Here is a 17,396-nt window from a genome sequence, read left to right as displayed (position 1 = left end):
AATGGGGGGATTTTCTGATTTTTATAAACTAAGTTATTCTAAAAAAAAATAAAGCAAAGCAAACACTCAAATCAAGATGTAAAGATATTGGTCAAGGATTTCGTTTTCATTCACTAACATGTTCTTGTCTTAATAACTAGAATTGATATTTAATATCTCATTACCAAAAGCCGTAAGATACCTAGTCGAAAGAATATCCCACAATTTCCTCTTATCATCACACATACATGTAAAACGATGCAAGTATGAATTCTACCAAAAGAATAACCTAACGCCTTGCGCTAATCAAGTTCAATTCCCATGGAGCATTAAGATTCATGAAATTAGGCTAATCAATGCAATTGAAATACATTGCGCAAACAATTCGAACAAAGGTCATGGTTCTCATATGATTACAAGGATATATCACTATAACCTACAATCATATTTATGCTACTTGTGTTCAAGGATTATCGCTCGATGATTAACCCTAAACTAGCAATAGATATGAATATGAGTTCTACCAATTTGGAACTCGACAAAACAAATACTCAATCATGTTATAACACGTCAATCATATAACTATATTTCCAGAGAATCATGAACGATAAATATGAGACAAAACTAATTCATTAAACCCAAAATCATGTTATGTGAAATCCAACTACATCTTTAACCAATAATAAAATTCTAGCTCATGTTCATGGAGTTCATAACAAGAAGAAAGAGAAAAGGTTTCATGTTTCTAAACCCTAGAATAAAAGTAGAAGAAGAGATTCCCCGATTGATTATCCTAATACCTTTTTATAGGTTTACATAGCTTGGCCTTCACATACTTAGTTTGGTTTAGGAACCCGACCCAAAAATATGACCTAACGACTCCAAACGTGACCTTAGGCCTTCCAAAGTGTAAATACACGTTTCCTACTACCTAAGTTTGCGAACCCAGTCCACAAACTTCAAATTCCAGTAGAAATTTTCGGAATTAAGTCTGCGAACCCAGTTCGCGGACTTCATTGTCTTCGGTATTTGATAAAAACTGTTTTGGTCACAACTTCTTCATCCGAACTCGGAATGACCTCATTATTTTTGCATTATTTTTATCTTTCAATTATCTTGAAAATGATGATGAGAAATCCTTAATTTGAATGAGTTAAGATAGGTCTTTGTCTTGTGTCTTGATTATGAGCGTTTTGCTCCTTTTCGTCGCACTTCTTCCACTTCTCTTGGACTTGGGCACTTGGATACTTGGAATACTTCTCTTTTTAGATATTTTCAGCACTTTATAGATCCTTTTTGGATGATTCACCTAATTGAGACAAATAAGAGAAAACCAAAGTAATAATACGAAAATATGCAAGAATAATAGCTAAAGCAAGTATGGAGTGGATACTAAAATCATATGAATTATGCACTTATCACTTCTCGCACAGCAGTTGCTTACGGAAGAGCAAGTACAATCCGCTCAATCGACAATGAAATCTTAGAAGGACCAGTACCAAAGGTTATCTATCTCTGTCTCTCTCTTCGTTTGGGATTATATATTTTCATTTGGTGGGGATAAGCCGTTATTTACATGTTTAATGGCTGTAGTTTACATTTAGGACCGAAGAATGCTAATCTGCAAGTGCATACGAATATGAGAAAAGCTGCTCAGACAAAGGTGATGAGTTCTTTTGCTTTAAATAAATAAAGGTTTTGATTTTATGAAAGTAGTATTAGTTGGAGTAACCAGCCAACTCTATGATCCGTTTTTCGGTATGGGTCCCAATCAAAAGGCCCAATACCTAGGTCTATCTAAGTGAGAATTACTCTCCAAGTCAAGAAATTATATTCCAAAGGATAAATATATACAGTTGAATCATTTTTCTTAAAGGTTGCCAATGCACTTGTCCAGTTGGAGTTGGAAATATATTTGTGGTTTCATCCTCTGTCACTTAGTTCTGCCGTGCTAATATTTCAATATATTTTGGTGATGATAGAGGGAACTTCTTTTAGGAGGTGGATAGGAGTCCACAATTCTCCGATGCAATTTACAGTAAGTACTATGTTTGTATTTGGTTGATAGAGATTTATTTCTTATATGATGTAGGTTATCCAGTGTTACCGCATTCCCACGTGGCATGTATCACTTTGTAAGACGAAAAACGATGGTGCAAAACATGGCATGTATCACTTTTTATAACCTAGCAGTATTTATAAACTGACCTTAGTTTGCTAAAACAGTTGACAATTATGGTTGAACTTCACTCTATGTGCCACTAGTTCAACATTGACTGCATTGACTATCTGGTCTTTCTTACTTGTTTGTATTGTACGGTGTTAAATGTGAAAGGAAATACCATTTCCCCGATGTCGGCTGCAGTTTCTAGGGTGAACACTCTCACGTAGTTATCTTTTCCAAATATGTTAATGAACTATTATAATTTTATAATTTTGTTGCATTTTTTTTTCTCAAGAACAAAGGCTAGAATAACTAATGCTTCAGAAAGCATCACTGAGAGCCTTAGGCGTACTCGTCAACTGATGGTTCAGGTCAATTTCACTTCTTTCAACTAATAGTATCACACTGTTTGCTGATTTTCTCTGGGTATATGCTTTGGTTTCGCTTATATAAATATCGTCTCTGACCTACTAATGATTTTCAGGAGGTTTGAAAGAAGTGAAAATATGCTGGCAACTTTTGGTAGGTTTTCATTTCTATATAATAGCCTAGCTTCATTAATGTGCCTCACATAATGACATTATAAATCTGATGGTTTTCTTTTACAGATGAATCAACAGGAGTATTGAAGAAGGCAGAAAGTGAATACAAAGGTCACCGCTCGCTTCTAATGCGGACCAAAAACCTGCTAACCACTATGCAGCGTCAAGATGTTCTTGAGAGGTACAACAAATAAAGAATGACTTGTTTTACCTCCTATCCGTCCACCCTCCGCCTCTTCTCATTCTCCGTGGTGGTAATTATTTGGCAGGTTAATATTGTTTGGTGTCTGCTTCATGTTCTCTTGTGTTGTTTTTTATGTCGTATCAAAACGCATTGGAGTTGTCCTTTTGCTAAGAAAGGTTACAGAAGCTATTAAAGCAGGGACGATCACACCAGGAGATTTAGGGGCTGGGGTAGCTTAAAGTGGCCAGTGGAGTGCGTATCGATGACAATGGTATTCATAATGTGGAGGTGCCTCCATTAGGAATGCATGATTTTTTATAATCTGCTTGCTTGTGTCAGTTTTAGCACATTACAGTTTGCACATAAATGCATTTATTTCCATACCTTCATATTCTTCAATTCTTCTTGGTTTAATTTTTAGCACCCTGAGTCTGATTTCATTACTGTAACAACTAATCCAGAGAGAGAAGTAGAGAATAGAAAAAATATGTTTGTGCAAGAATTCAAAAGTTCTTGTGAATCTCTTAGTGTTTAAAATTTCGCCATTTGTATGGAACTCCAGTACAAGTGCATTTGCTGTTATCAATCGAGTACTAAGGTTGTATCCATTCCTTATGTTACCTTTCTAGAATGCGTGGTCAGCCACTCAGAAACATAAATCTCAAACATCGTAAACTAGCAACATCAAAGAATTGCTAGGAGAAGAATTGAATGAACAACCTTAAAATGTTGATGATTTTTCTGCCCCCATGCTCATCAAGTAAACTTCTCACAAATCTCAAGCAAAGGTCCAACTATAACATTATTTTTTTTTGTTAATCGTTAAAGAAGGTCGACTAAAACATTATTCATTTTTATTTTATTTTGTTGATCGGTAAAGAAGTTGGTGCTAACTAGTTACAAACTTGAATTACTATCGTCGACATAGGCATAACAGCGGAAAACTATTGAAGAAAATCAGTAGAAACACAATATTAGAAAGAAAAGGTGAAAATCATAACTTGCATTATAATCTCACTAGAGAGATCGCGTTGTTCGCCAATTTGACGGATGGCCACCCATCCGCCTATTGGTGACTGCATGCAGATGGATTTTTCAAATCTGTCAATTTAGTGGAATGGACGCTGGTGACACTTGATACCTACAAATGTTATGAATCAAGTGTTTTTCTAAATATGTACTCATTACTATACTCCTTAATTTAAATGAGACATCCGACCACTATAATCTAACTTGTATTCAAATTCAATTCCAAAACAACAAATACTGGTTGTACTATTTAAAATCAATTCCCAAACAACAAATACTGGTTGTAGCAGAAATTAATTTCGATATTTCTTTTTTCAGTTGTGCATCTCTAGCTTCATTTTCTTGAATCTTCTTAGGCAAAATGTTCAGTGGTCAAAAGGCTACGACTGAATTAGCTAGTTAAATAACGATTATGTAATTGAAACCTTAAATCAGTTTCTGAAATTAGGTATCATTTTGTTCTTAATTTTTTACTTTGGGACTATTTAAATCCATAAATCCACTTGCGTTCAGTTCTCTCACCCCAAGATGTCAAATCCGTTGGGTGAGAAACTTGACGCGGTGATGGACTAGACATGAGTGGCCTCAATCTGCAGTGTCCCATCCGTTTCTCACCCTTATATATCATTTTATTTCTCAAGCCCGCTTTAGCTTGTAATTGTTGTCATGATTTTTTAGCCCTAAGGCCCCTAACCATGACAAACAAGTTTCTTCAAAAATTATCGGGTTTGCAACCCAGTAGATTGTTGCATCTCGATTGTAAAATGGATCGGTAGAAAAATGAAGAATCAATATGGATTGATTTCCTTTTCAAGTCACCTTAACACTTTTTTTCTTCTTCTATTTTTTGGTTTTGACACATTCCATAGGGTTTAAGGAGAACCCAGAAACTTACAAGCAACTAACAGAAAAAAATAAAAAATAAAAAATAAAAATAAATTACTGTCTAAAATAGACTTTACGATTACTATCCTCCTCTATAATACTTATCGATTTGTTGTCAAAACTGCTTGGATCGACTTCAACAAAACTGCCACTGGGATGAATATTTTCCAGGTGACAGCGGTCCTGTTCGTTTCACGAAAGACATAAGAATATCTAATTGCCTCAAATTTTAGTCTTAATCATCACCATACGTCTCCATATGTGAAGAACATTCCAGGAAGGGGAGGGATTCTTAGCAGTAAGCAACTTGTAGACCACCGTTGAATATGTACTGACATGAAGACGTTTAATCTTTTAAATTTATCTAGTTTGAAGCCTAATTCATCACCCTGAAGTTCATGAGCAACCACAATATCAGGGAATTAGCCTCCTTAAGCAGCAACAATAGCGGTACCTAGATGATTTCTTATAATAGCTCCACTACCACCTGAATCATCCTTCCTTGATCCATCTATGTTGATCATAACTTCATTCTCACTGGGAGGTAGCCAAGAACAAGGTACTATTTTCTTAGATTGATTAGCAGGGTTATCCCTCATCCATCCATCCATCAGATCCCTAACCTGAGGTTTGTCCAACTCTACAAGATTTGCAGAGATACATTTCAATCTGACATCATTAACTATCAGGTAGCTAACTCCATCAGCACCGGTGCTTTGAGTAGAAAGAGCTCTTTTATTTCTTTCTCTCCATATGTGACAAACAAAACTATTGAGGCAGAGTTTCCGCAAACAAGCAATAGCTCCATCCCTCTGAAAGTATCAATACACCGCTGCAATTCTGCTTCCCAATTAGCTCCAGGTGCTCTGGTACACCCCATTTTGATTAAAAGGCCAATCCAAATAGATTTTGAGAAAGGGCATTCAAAAAATAAGTGGTCTTCATCCTCAATGTCAGCTTCACAAAGTAAACAACTAGCATTCTCAGTCAAACCCCACCTCTGTAACTTCCTCAAAATAGCAACCTAGAAAATAAAGGAATGTCTTGGGATTCTATTCTTGAATCAAATAATTTTGTGCCAAGTTACCTCAACAACATTACCACAAAGAGCTTTGTAAGTGTGATGCATATAAAATTCACCTTTAATACTAGATTTCCAAATAGGAAGATCTGCATCTCTGTTATCAAATTCCTCTCTCAGCAACTGAGAAGAACTAGGACAATCCACATTACGACTGCAATTAGGAAAACTCCAGTAATTATCCTTCATACAATCTGCAAGAGTCATCTTGGATTTTTTCACACATATCCTGAATACACTCAGCAGGTAGCCAATCACAAACTCTTCCTCTTTGATGCCAGAAACCATAAAGGAAACTACTAGTTTCTCCATTACCAATACAGACACCATGAATTGTTGAGCAATACTTCTACACTCAAGAATTCTTCTCCAACTCCAAGAACAATCTTGAGGGACATTTAAAGACCAAAAATATCTGCCTTTTATAAGATTTGCATGAGTCCACATTGTCTCTTTACCAGAATTAATATCCCATATATGCCTTAAATTTGCAGCAACATTGGTGACTTCCATATTTTTAATTCCAAGCCCACCAACCTTCTCTTCGGTGCAAATCTAAATCCAACTTACTGGGTTATGTTTCCTCTCTAGCTATGATCCAGACCATAGACACCTTTTAAATATAGTATTTAGCTCTTTTATAACTCTTTTGGGCAGCACAAAACATGTGAACCATAAATATACCATTCCACTTAAAACATGTCTTATTAACAATAATCTGCCATCAAAAGCCATATGTTTTGCTTTCCAAGATTTGACTTTCTTTGTTACCTTGTCAATAAGTGGGAGGCAATCCACATAAGAAAGTCTGGTGGATATTAAAGGAACCCCTAAGTATCTCACATGAAAATTTCCTTTAGAGCAAGATAAGCAATTAATAATAGCATCCATAAATCTCTAATCAACAACAGAAGAAAAATTTGAAGTCTTCTGATTATTACTGACTAACCCAGAGAACTTACTGAATCTAGCAAGCACAATAACAAGAACCTGAGCAGACTTCTCATTGCCCTTAAAGAAAATTAGGGTATCATCTGCAAAAACAAAGATGTGTCAGTTGAGTAATTTTGCACTTTGGGTGCAGACCATAAGAGCCAGAAGTAACTTGCTGCTTCAACAATACACTAGGAACTTCCATCACCATCACAAACAAGTATGATGACAAAGGACACCCTTGTCTTATTCCTATATGAGCTCCAAAAAAATACATATGGAGAACCATTCACCATAACTGAAAATCTTGAAGAAGAAATGCAAACGATAATCCATTCAATAAATTTACTTAAAAATCCAAATTTCTCCATAGCAGCTCTAATGGCCTCCCAACTCACTGTGTCATAAGTCTTTTGAAGATCTATTTTCAAAGCACACCTAGGAGACCCCTTAGTCTTGTGATAATAATTCCTTACAATCTCATGAGCTAGTTGTCTTGGATAGATCTTCCATATATAAAAGGCAGATTGATTGGAACTTACTAAACCTTTCAAAACAAACTTCATTCTTGTTGCAATATTCTTGGTAATGCATTTATAAATGACATTACAACATCTAGGTTAGTTTTCGAAGACGTTTCCGTCCAGATGAAAGGTCCATGCTGGATTCTTGGTTTCACCCCAAAATTAATCCTAGGTCGGACTAGGTTAGACACTGAGATACATTTGATCAAACTCAGATCTTACAATATAACTCGGGATTAAACGAGAAAAAACCGAAATTTCAACATGATAAAATCCCATCAAAAAAAAAAAGAAAAACAAGAAAAGTTCATACTTGACTTTTCAAACCAGATATAATGTCACATAATGTTGTCATCGCTTGAAGCTCACAAGCATCACCACAAGAAAGATAAAGCATACACAGACAAAACCAGAAAGAAAAACGAAAAACCCAGAAAATAACAATCTCTTCAAGATAAAGCATACACAGCTAGCAGTTCCATTCATCAGGCAGCAGGAAATGGGCATATAGGAGCTCTAACTAATACATGAAACGCCCATTAGACTACTGAGACCTGACCTCTTCTTTACTCCGAAAAATATAGCTTTTATCTGCCCACCACATTGATACTGGCTATCTGATCAGGTCACTGGAAGAAGCAAAAACAAAATTAAGTTCGAGAGTTATTATCTTGGCTATAATTTACATGATAAATTAGATGTTGAAACTTATAATCAGAAAATGAGAGAAAGAACGAGATCATAAATGCTGTTGGTGCTGTTGATAGTTACCATATCCAGGACCACCATAGCCTTGGTAAGAATACATGTTAGGATCTTGAGCAGCTGAAACATATCCATAGGCTTCATAACCTCCATTGTGTCCGTACATATTACCAGCTGCAGCAGGCCACTGGTTTGGATCTGCATGTTGCTGAACCATACCACTGGATTGATCCTAAATTTAGGCAGGTTAGTTTGTCAGTCATGGATGTAGCACTTAAATAGAGCAATATTTAAGCAGAAGGGACATAAAGCTACCTGTTTATTTGATGGACTGCGTCCCCATGAAAGTCGGATGTTTGAACCACCCAATTGACTTCCATTTAACATCAGCAAAGCCTCCTCTGCACAAGTCCTGAAGCAACCATATGCAATTAATACAGCAAAATTAGAGGGACCGCAAAGCTTCCAGTTAGAGGTTGCAAATGGACTAAGACTAAATCCTTTTACCTATTATCAAACTGAACAAACCCACAGCGTTTTCCTACAGGTATTTTCACATGGGATATCTCTCCAAATTGGCTAAAAACTTGTCTCAAGTTTTCCTCAGTGACATTAGAGTCCAAACCACCAACAAATATCTGGTGTTGTTAAAAAAAGGTCAGTAATATGTTAAAATGAAATTGTTATAGACCTGATGTCAGATAAAGTTACCCACAGTTGTATTATTTGGATCGCTCTCATTCTGAGTTCCCCCAGGAGTACTCTGGTAAGTGGGTGCAAATAACAAAACAGATAATATTATGCAACAGGAAAACTAGAAGATCATGTTACCATTAGCTGACATGTAAGACACAGTATGCTTGATTTAAGCAGCACCCGATTTGGGATGATGCTGGGGCTTATCTACAGAGGAGTACAACTTGATTATCATATTGGTATGCACCATATGAGTGCTTTACACATCATTAAGATTTCACCCACACTTAATTTGCTTATCAAATCACTCTGAAAGAAGAAAACCAGAAGAAGAAAATGCTGACGGAAGCATTCATCCTGTTAATATATATACATCTCCAACTACCAAGGAAGGGAGCACCCAAAATAAAGCCAACTAGAAAAAAAAAACACTAGTGTTTCATCTTACCAAATAACAAGTAATCACAAAGATGTTGCACAACTGGGGTGGTGGTGGTGTAATTGTCTATATAACATAACTCCTGGTATCGCATTGAGTGCACAAGCCTCCAAAGATTCATGAGCAGTCTCACATCAAGTGCACAACCAACGACAAGTTCAAAAAATAAAGACCCATTTCCGCAAAGATAAAGGCAAATAGAACACCTCCCCAAAATAAAACAACATGACCTAATAATTACTGGAGAAAACAAAAAGTGCAAACAATACAAAACAAAACAAAACAAAAAGGACTCCAGGAACACTTTACTGAAACAACCTGACCTAACTACTGATTGATGAAAGACTGATAAACTATGGGGTGCATCAACTAAAACTGCAAGTGCTAGAAGTTTAAGGCTCTCAGTCTAAACATTAAAATTGGTACAAATCAGTAGCAGCCTTGCTGCACAAGGAATATGGAAATAGAATGACTGAATCAGAACGAAAATTCAAGTGCAGAAGCAATTGAATAACTGAAGCAACGAAAGTTTGGAATGGTTACTGAAATGTAAAGGGTATACGGGGAATTAAATTTGAAACAGTAAACAAAAGTAAGTAGACTTTTTCTTTAAACTGAAATAATCTGAGGATGAAAGCGTAAATGCCGCTGAAAATGGAAATTAAGGCCAGAATTACGACATAAGCAATAAAACTTACCTATACGAGGCCACGCACTAACGAGGAATGCATTTCAGCTGAAATCACTTCCAGGCCCCTAAACATGAGTGCCTGTAGGCATCCTGCTTCGAGACAACATGAGTCCTTATAAGTTTTGGAATCTTTAAACAGCACTTAAGTGTCCAATTTGGCAAAGGAAGTAATATTGGAAGAAAACGAATCTTAAACTGCCCTTAACAACACGAGAAAAAAACCCTTACTTGTGCTTTGTTTCTAGCTCTGAAGTTCTCTACCCTAGTGTGAAATATCATATCCAATGATTAGCTGAAGCGAATGGACATAGCCTCGGCATGAAAAAGATGGCGCAGTACAATAATCTAGGGTGCTTTAGGATGAGAAAGCATCCCCGGGAATTTCAAATCCATGCTTGAACATTGCTCCAACTACCTGCTCTACTTTGGTTCTGTAACCATAATCCGGGTAGGCCCTGTACATAATCAAGAATGTTTTCTTTGATGGGTCAATATTAGATTGTTCCATCTCTTCAAGAACTTTTCCCATTTCCTCCAGCTGATTTTGTGATGAATACATGACCATCTTACAATGATACAAGGATCGGCAGATCCTCCATCTAGCAGACTCAGCCTGCTTCACAAATTTTGCCAGCTCTTCCACAGCATTGCAACGGAAAAAACTTGCTATGATTGATAACATCACATTCTTTGTTACAACCCTAGTGTTACGATTAAAAGCATCATTGATGTAACTCTGCATGCGTTCTATCAAGTTCTCTTGGGCATAAACGTTAATTAGCTTCACATGTAACCAAGCCCTATAATCCTCTTCCGGAATAATCTTCATCAATGCTTCAATCTTCCTAACCCTATCAGGGTCAGAAGAATCACAGTATGCGCAATCACGGTTCTTACTAGTACCACATCTTTCTCATTTACATGATCCTTAACCAATTCATAAATACTCTCCATCTTATCCACTTTCTTCCAATGCGCATAACCTCGAAGCATGTACAAATGGGTTTTAATATCAGGTTTGACAGGTCCTTGTTCCATGAATGCATACATCCACTCCATTTTATCAAATTGCCAAGCAGTAACATACCCAGAAATAAGATTGTTATAAGTAGTTATATTAGGAGAGAGGTTCGCCTCCTTTATCTCCAAAAATATCCTCTCCATGTAAGGTACCAAACACAATCGACCATAGAGTGAAGTCAAAATGTTATAAGTAACAATAGTAGGAACAACTTCTTTCTTCATTTCAATAAACAACTTCCGACATTTCCAATCCAGACCATTGTACAAATATGCTGACATTAAAGCACTATATGTTGAAGTCGTCCTCCTCCCCATACTAGCAGCTTCCATAAACAACTCAACAGCAAGGTCAACATCCTTAACTCTACCAGAAATCACAATCCCTTTGGCATATTCCTCCGTTTCCATAGCCCAACCTTCATGATTTTTTTCAAATCTCCAACTAAACACCTGCAAAATCATACACAATTACATCATAATACTCATTCACACTTAAAGCTACATCAACCCTAAAAAGTTATCAAAATTTATACCTGCAGAGCTAATTGAGGCCGTGACATAAGCTGATTAAGCAACTCAATAAAAGCCGAACTCCCATGTCTTGGAAACAAATAACTAGAATCCAAAATTCCTTCAATCTTCACCAAATCAGAAGCATTTTCAAGTAATTTATCTCTTAACTTAGATACATCGAAAATGAAATTGGGTTCTTCATCAAATCTATAACTAGCAGAAGGATCTTTCACAGTAAACAATTTGGTAATCTCTCTAGGTCTAGGAAAATCATTTTTTGAACAAAAAGAACGAGACTGAATAAAGGGTTCTCCGATAAATCTACGAGTTAGGTTTTTCTGTGTTGTTTTAGGTTTTACATACCATTTTTGTTGTTGTTGAATCAGTTCCGATTTAACCCTGTTTGAAATTCCAAATGCTCTCTTCATCTTATTGTGATGAGTTTCGGATTACTCACGATTGATAAGGAATGAGAGGAAATCGAAGAAATTTCGATGGAAGAATAGAGAAAAGAAGAAGAACAATTCTTCTGGAACTGGAAGTGAAAATATGGACAGTGTTGTATTTTGCCACTGGTTTTTCTATAATCTACGACAAACTAATAAGGAAACTCCAAAACACGGAGGGGTATGCAGGTCTTTCGTCCAGTGCATATGTCGAATTTGCCCCTGGTTTTATTACGAATGACAACTGTTTAAAGTGGTGACTGAAAACGCGGAGGGTTATTTTTGTCATTTCACTGTAAATTGAAATTTTCGTGGGACACCAAACAAACCATTTTCTGTTATTTTTTTCCGCCGATCCTTTTTTTCCACCGATCCGTTTTCCTCTCCTCTCTGAAAGGCAGTACAGAATCCAGATTTGAAAAGGTATTGATCTCAGCAAACCCTGATTTGTCTCCTTTGTATGTATTCTAATAAGATACGTGAGATTTCTGCAACTTATGATTTAGGTTTGGGCAGAGTTATTGTTTTATCGGGTTATCAATTTCTAGGGTTTTTAGCTTCAACTTATTGGTTTAAACCCTGATTTATCAATTATTGAGTCACTCCACCTTATTAGTTTTATGATTTTGTTGAAATTTTTTTTATTGCTCCTAAAAATCTTGCTTATTTGTTAACTTTGTTTTACAGGAGTTGTTACGGAGTTGTTCAATTAGTGAATCATGGAATACCAGAAACTGTGTTGACGGGATTATTGATGGTGTATAAATATTTCATGAGCAAGATACGGACTAAAGGATATATTTGCCACTCTTGCAGGTACAGTGTATATATCTTTTATGAAAATGACCTGTACACGCAATATACCCTTTTGGATGTTATGTGTTTTGATTGTTCTTTCTGACTTGATGTATTTGTCAACTATCTTATGCTAGGATCTCAACTTAGTTGTAGTTAAAATATTTAAATGCCTGCATATCCGGGTAATCTTTGTCATCATGTTATTGTGTAGCGTTTATTACCATGATTCAGCTAATCTTTGTAGCCATTACCTGGAAATGGTAATGTTAGTAGTAGAGGTTTTCGGTAGCTATTTGTACCATCTCAGGCTATGGAGACTAAAGCTTGAACGTTCAAGATATTCTTTGTGTTTTTGAATAAAGTTAAGGTGTTCATTAACAACATTTCTACAACTTCATATTGCTACAAGTCTATTACTACCTCTTTTTAGGTTAGCTCATATGCTTATATTCTCCAACCAAATTGTGGAGCTGAAAGAAAAATGATATAATAAACTTATAAACATCATGGTTGCTTAGATAATCTAAATGGATACAGAACATTAATATTGCTACAAGTCCACCTGTTCGATCTAATATACTGAGGCTAAATTGTTTAGTAAAATTTTGCAATAATACATAACTCAAAATATACATCTCGACAAATATCTATTCCCTGCGTATGAAAATAGATGATTTGCATTTGATAAACCCGGTGTCAACTCATGGAATCTTGGTTGACAGATCTCCGGTTTCATTTGATGGGAGAGATTAATTTAGTGAATCAGGATCAAGCTGAGTTTCAAAGAGCAGAAACTTAGGTTTTTTCATTTTAATGTCCTTAATTAAAGGTTTATGCATTACAATTTTGTGTATCTTCTTCTAAATTTATTTATATTTGTTTTTATTTGTTTTGTTTGTTTGTTTTGGGTTTTGAAATTTTGGTGCAATTTCCGTAATTTCATTGGGAGATGATTCATACAGCCTGAAATTTGTAGAAAATATCTCTTGCATCTTATATTTTGCATTAGGTTCATTTCCTTTGTTACTTAAATGCTGATTTTTCGAGGTAGCTTATGCATATTCTTCGGCTACATATTCATACAATGACATCCATTTGGCAGAAGTGGAACTTGAATCCCAACCAGTTCTTCTCAATGGAGCCCAGTAACAGTATGAACTATTACTGCAAACATAGATTGTGGTTTAATTCATGGACCGAGAACGACATTGAACAGGTATATGTATTTTACTTTTTAATGTTACAGTTAAGATTCTATTATATTGTGTTCATTATATATCGGGTCCAAACATTTGATGCTATTTTGGAGATAGTCCATCTACATTTCATAGGTGTCTACCATTTGTTATTGTATATTGTTTCAAAAAATAATCTCACAGCCAAGTGGAAGTAGTTAATGGTTGATAATATAATTAAGTAATTGGCTTAGGAAAAGTGCAGATTAAAGGAAATAATTTAGACATCCAACATTAGGGAACTTTCATGGCCTTATTGATCGTGGTATGATGTCTGATTCTGACTCGCTCCCGATTGCCATGCAGTTCTTTGTTATTGGAACATCAGAATATCTTGCTACCAACAAAAGATGGATTCAACTTGATCGAACAACAAAAGCTGCATTCTATTCGATCAAGATGTGTTGGCTTCTTCACAGTTTCTTTAATGGCAAGGTATGTATAATAAGGCTTGAGTATATTGAAATACAGTCTCAGGAAATAAATTTCGGTTCCTCTCTGTATTTAAATTAGGATTCAATGCTTCAGCAATATTTGGTTTTGACTACTCTGTAAGACGTTTCTGTATGCTGGAAAAAATGACGAATATGAGCCTGACAAGATCCCAAGTAGATTTTTCTTTCCCCTTTTTATCTTTGAAAATCTGTCTGTAATAATCCCTTCACATGTTAACTGTGTTTAAAGTAAAAGGAATACTTAGAATCCGGCCTATTAAATCAGATTCTATCACAGAATCTATCACATTAATTATAGCCGAGGAATAAAAAAAAAGTCATGACCAAACTTTATGAGTTGTGGAGTTAGCATAGTGATGGTAGGTGTCTCTAAATCCAGGCTTTACACATTGTCTTCATAGGAATTTATTATTAGCAAGTTTGTGACACGTAAAGATGGGTTTTGCTGTAATTGCATATATAGGTTATTTATCCGTCCTTATGAGTTTGGGATTTTCGAGCCCCATAACTCCCTTTGATTACTGTGAACTCTTAGTTTATACTATTCTTAGGTAGCTTGAAAATAAAGATTTATAAGTATAATGATTTACTATTCAAAGCAATTGTTTTAGAGTTGGGACGCTGGAATTTATAGAGCAAAATCTTAAATCATGTTAGTGATTACTGATGGATCACAGAAGCGTGACGAATAAAAAATAGGGTAGAAAAGGAAATTTTTTGATGAACAAGCAGTCTAATAGTATCCTATGTCAATTACCTTGCCTTTTAGCTTCAAAAATTGTTTTGGAAGTAACTGTTTTGCTGAACATACAGTCATGTGTTTCGCAATAGCTGATTTGAAGCAGTTTGAGCAGGCTTGGTACCAAGTGGTCTTACTGCCTTCATTATTGGCAATGATTATTTTGTTGTTTCAATGTTGATCTTATATTTTGTGTTTTGTTTTTGGTGCATTTGATACAGCTCATGTTGCAGCTAGGTGAGACCGTAATGTTCATTGCTGAGGCTATTACAGCTAAGCTTCTTTTCAGGGCTTTGATCATAGGTAAGCCATCCTTGGTCTTGCTGCTTCTCATTAGTTCATTGCTTCACCAATATCCCAATGATGAATGATTTATCAGTTCTGTTTACTGCAGATGACTCCAAAGCTAAGCTTGCTCTTGGCCAGCATAACAGCACAATGAGCTAAGCCATCCTTGGTCTTACTGCTTCTCATTGTTCATTGCTTTATCAATATTACCATGATGAATGATTTATCAATTCTGTTTACTGCAGATGACTCCAAAGTTAAGACTGCTCTTGGCCAGAAGAATAGAGCAATGAGCTATCAGTGGTCAGGTGCAATTAATATCACTTATCAGAAACAAATTGCTCTTGACCTGAAAATTATTAGAAGAACTTTCCGAGGGTGTAACTCATAACGAAACAAGGAGTACACCATGATCAGATGCTAAGTTGTATATAACAAATTTGGTGGATTGGAAATTTGTTACTAGTGTTATCACAGTTGGTAGCTTTGGCAGACTGTCTACTGCAACAGTTGCAGTGAATATCAATGCTTGGTCCTGTTTCGTATGTATGCTTCCATTATCGACTTCATGTGTTGCTGATTCTTATCTTGGCAGATGTTATACCATCTTATTTTCCTCACTCATCTATGTATTGGTATATTTCAACTCTCTTATTGCATTGATTTTTTAAGGCATCGTTTCAGTTTGAGGTGTATCTGATTATGAAAGTTGATTGGTTTTGATTTCGTTCTTGAAGATATTTTTGTTTTGGCAGAGGATGCTCACTATTAGGTTTCAATTAGATGTAAATTAGGGCTTCAGCAATTACTGCAGTCTATTGTTGTGTTTTGGCAGGTGGCTTCTCCTTAGGAGACACCGGAGACCATCCTCTGCCAAAAACAAATTACATCTTCAGCAATGCAACTGAACTGAACATTACAAGCGAACATACATAGGTACAGATTTATCATTTTCTTAGTTGGGAGTCTTTGGAAATTATCAGGTTTCATCATTGAGTTTTGGTCTTTAACATATAAGGAAGTGGTAAGCGGTAATTTATGGTTCTTTATACTTTTATTATTAGTTGTATAAATTATCTCAGATTGTGTTTCAGGTATGGGGTCATGAATGGGAGGAAGTTGAGAAGCAGTTGTAAGACAACTCATATTGTTTTCTATTCAGTTGATGTGAGCCATATGTAGGACAAATCATGTGGTTAAGCAATATCTTTTTCTGAAATCCGTAGGACCAGATGTTTAATGGTAAGATTACTTTGCCTCTAGCTTTTCCATTCTAACCTTTTTTTCTAGGCACACGCTTAGTGTACTATCAGTGTGCAAAATTTCTCAGCTCAGTTATGGTTAAAAACTTATGTTAGACAACATGTATCCTCTTTATTTCACATATTTCTCTTCTACTTGTAATGGTCATATTTTCAATTCTTTCATATTGTAGCCTTATAATTTGGGTTTGTATGGCTTCCTGTGAATATCATGTGTTCACCTCTGAGTGTAGTCATTTACTTGACATAACCTCTTCTCTAATCAAGAGTCTTTGTGCATGTTAGGGTCTTAAACCTTTACACTGGATTTAAACTGCAAAAGAACTCAAAAACAAGGATAAAGCCCTTTGATATGGGGTGAGCAGCCTCTGCCTTTGAGAATTAACGAAACAACTTCTTAATATTGATGATAACCGTCCCGTACAAGCTTAAACTAGAGCTATTTATAGCTTAATAGACTTGATAAGCAAGCAACTAACTAAGGAAACCTGTAAAACTAGGAAACTAAACACTAATTACGTAAAGAACCCAAATACTAGGAGTCGGCATCGCAACATCCAAGCCTGCCTGAGACAAGGCTTGTCCTAAAGCCTCTAATTCTGGAAAACGCGCAATGAGATCATAAGCATCTTCCCAAGTTGCATCGTCTTTGGAGTGACCCTTCCATTTGATCGACCACTTTGTAGCAGCTCGGTTTCCTTTCTTATACATTTGTTTGTCTAAAATTTCTTCTGGCTCCCATTTATCATAGTCAATAACAGTAGGCAATGTAGCTTCAACAGCAG

The 17,396-nt window shown here is 35.9% G+C and overlaps 1 long non-coding RNA gene and 1 pseudogene across 5 annotated transcripts; one reads left to right on the top strand and one right to left on the bottom strand.

Moving 5' to 3' along the window:
* Positions 1-7,602: 7,602 nt before the first annotated feature.
* LOC113304890 lies at positions 7,603-11,921 on the bottom strand (annotated as a pseudogene).
* A 270-nt stretch (positions 11,922-12,191) lies between these two features.
* On the top strand, positions 12,192-16,818 carry LOC113304870. Of its 5 annotated transcripts, XR_003338467.1 has the most exons (9): positions 12,192-12,257; positions 12,522-12,650; positions 13,735-13,848; positions 14,174-14,302; positions 15,283-15,364; positions 15,456-15,518; positions 15,595-15,984; positions 16,185-16,285; positions 16,444-16,818. It is a non-coding gene; the product is annotated as an uncharacterized LOC113304870 (long non-coding RNA). The 5 variants fall into 5 exon arrangements; XR_003338463.1 differs by having other exon boundaries at positions 15,456-15,984; XR_003338466.1 differs by having other exon boundaries at positions 15,456-15,984; positions 16,432-16,818.
* The last annotated feature ends 578 nt before the right edge of the window (positions 16,819-17,396 follow it).

Source organism: Papaver somniferum, chromosome 1 (genome assembly GCF_003573695.1).
Source record: "Papaver somniferum cultivar HN1 chromosome 1, ASM357369v1, whole genome shotgun sequence".
In the NCBI taxonomy this organism is placed as follows: domain Eukaryota; kingdom Viridiplantae; phylum Streptophyta; class Magnoliopsida; order Ranunculales; family Papaveraceae; genus Papaver; species Papaver somniferum.
This window is presented reverse-complemented; position numbering and strand designations above follow the sequence as displayed.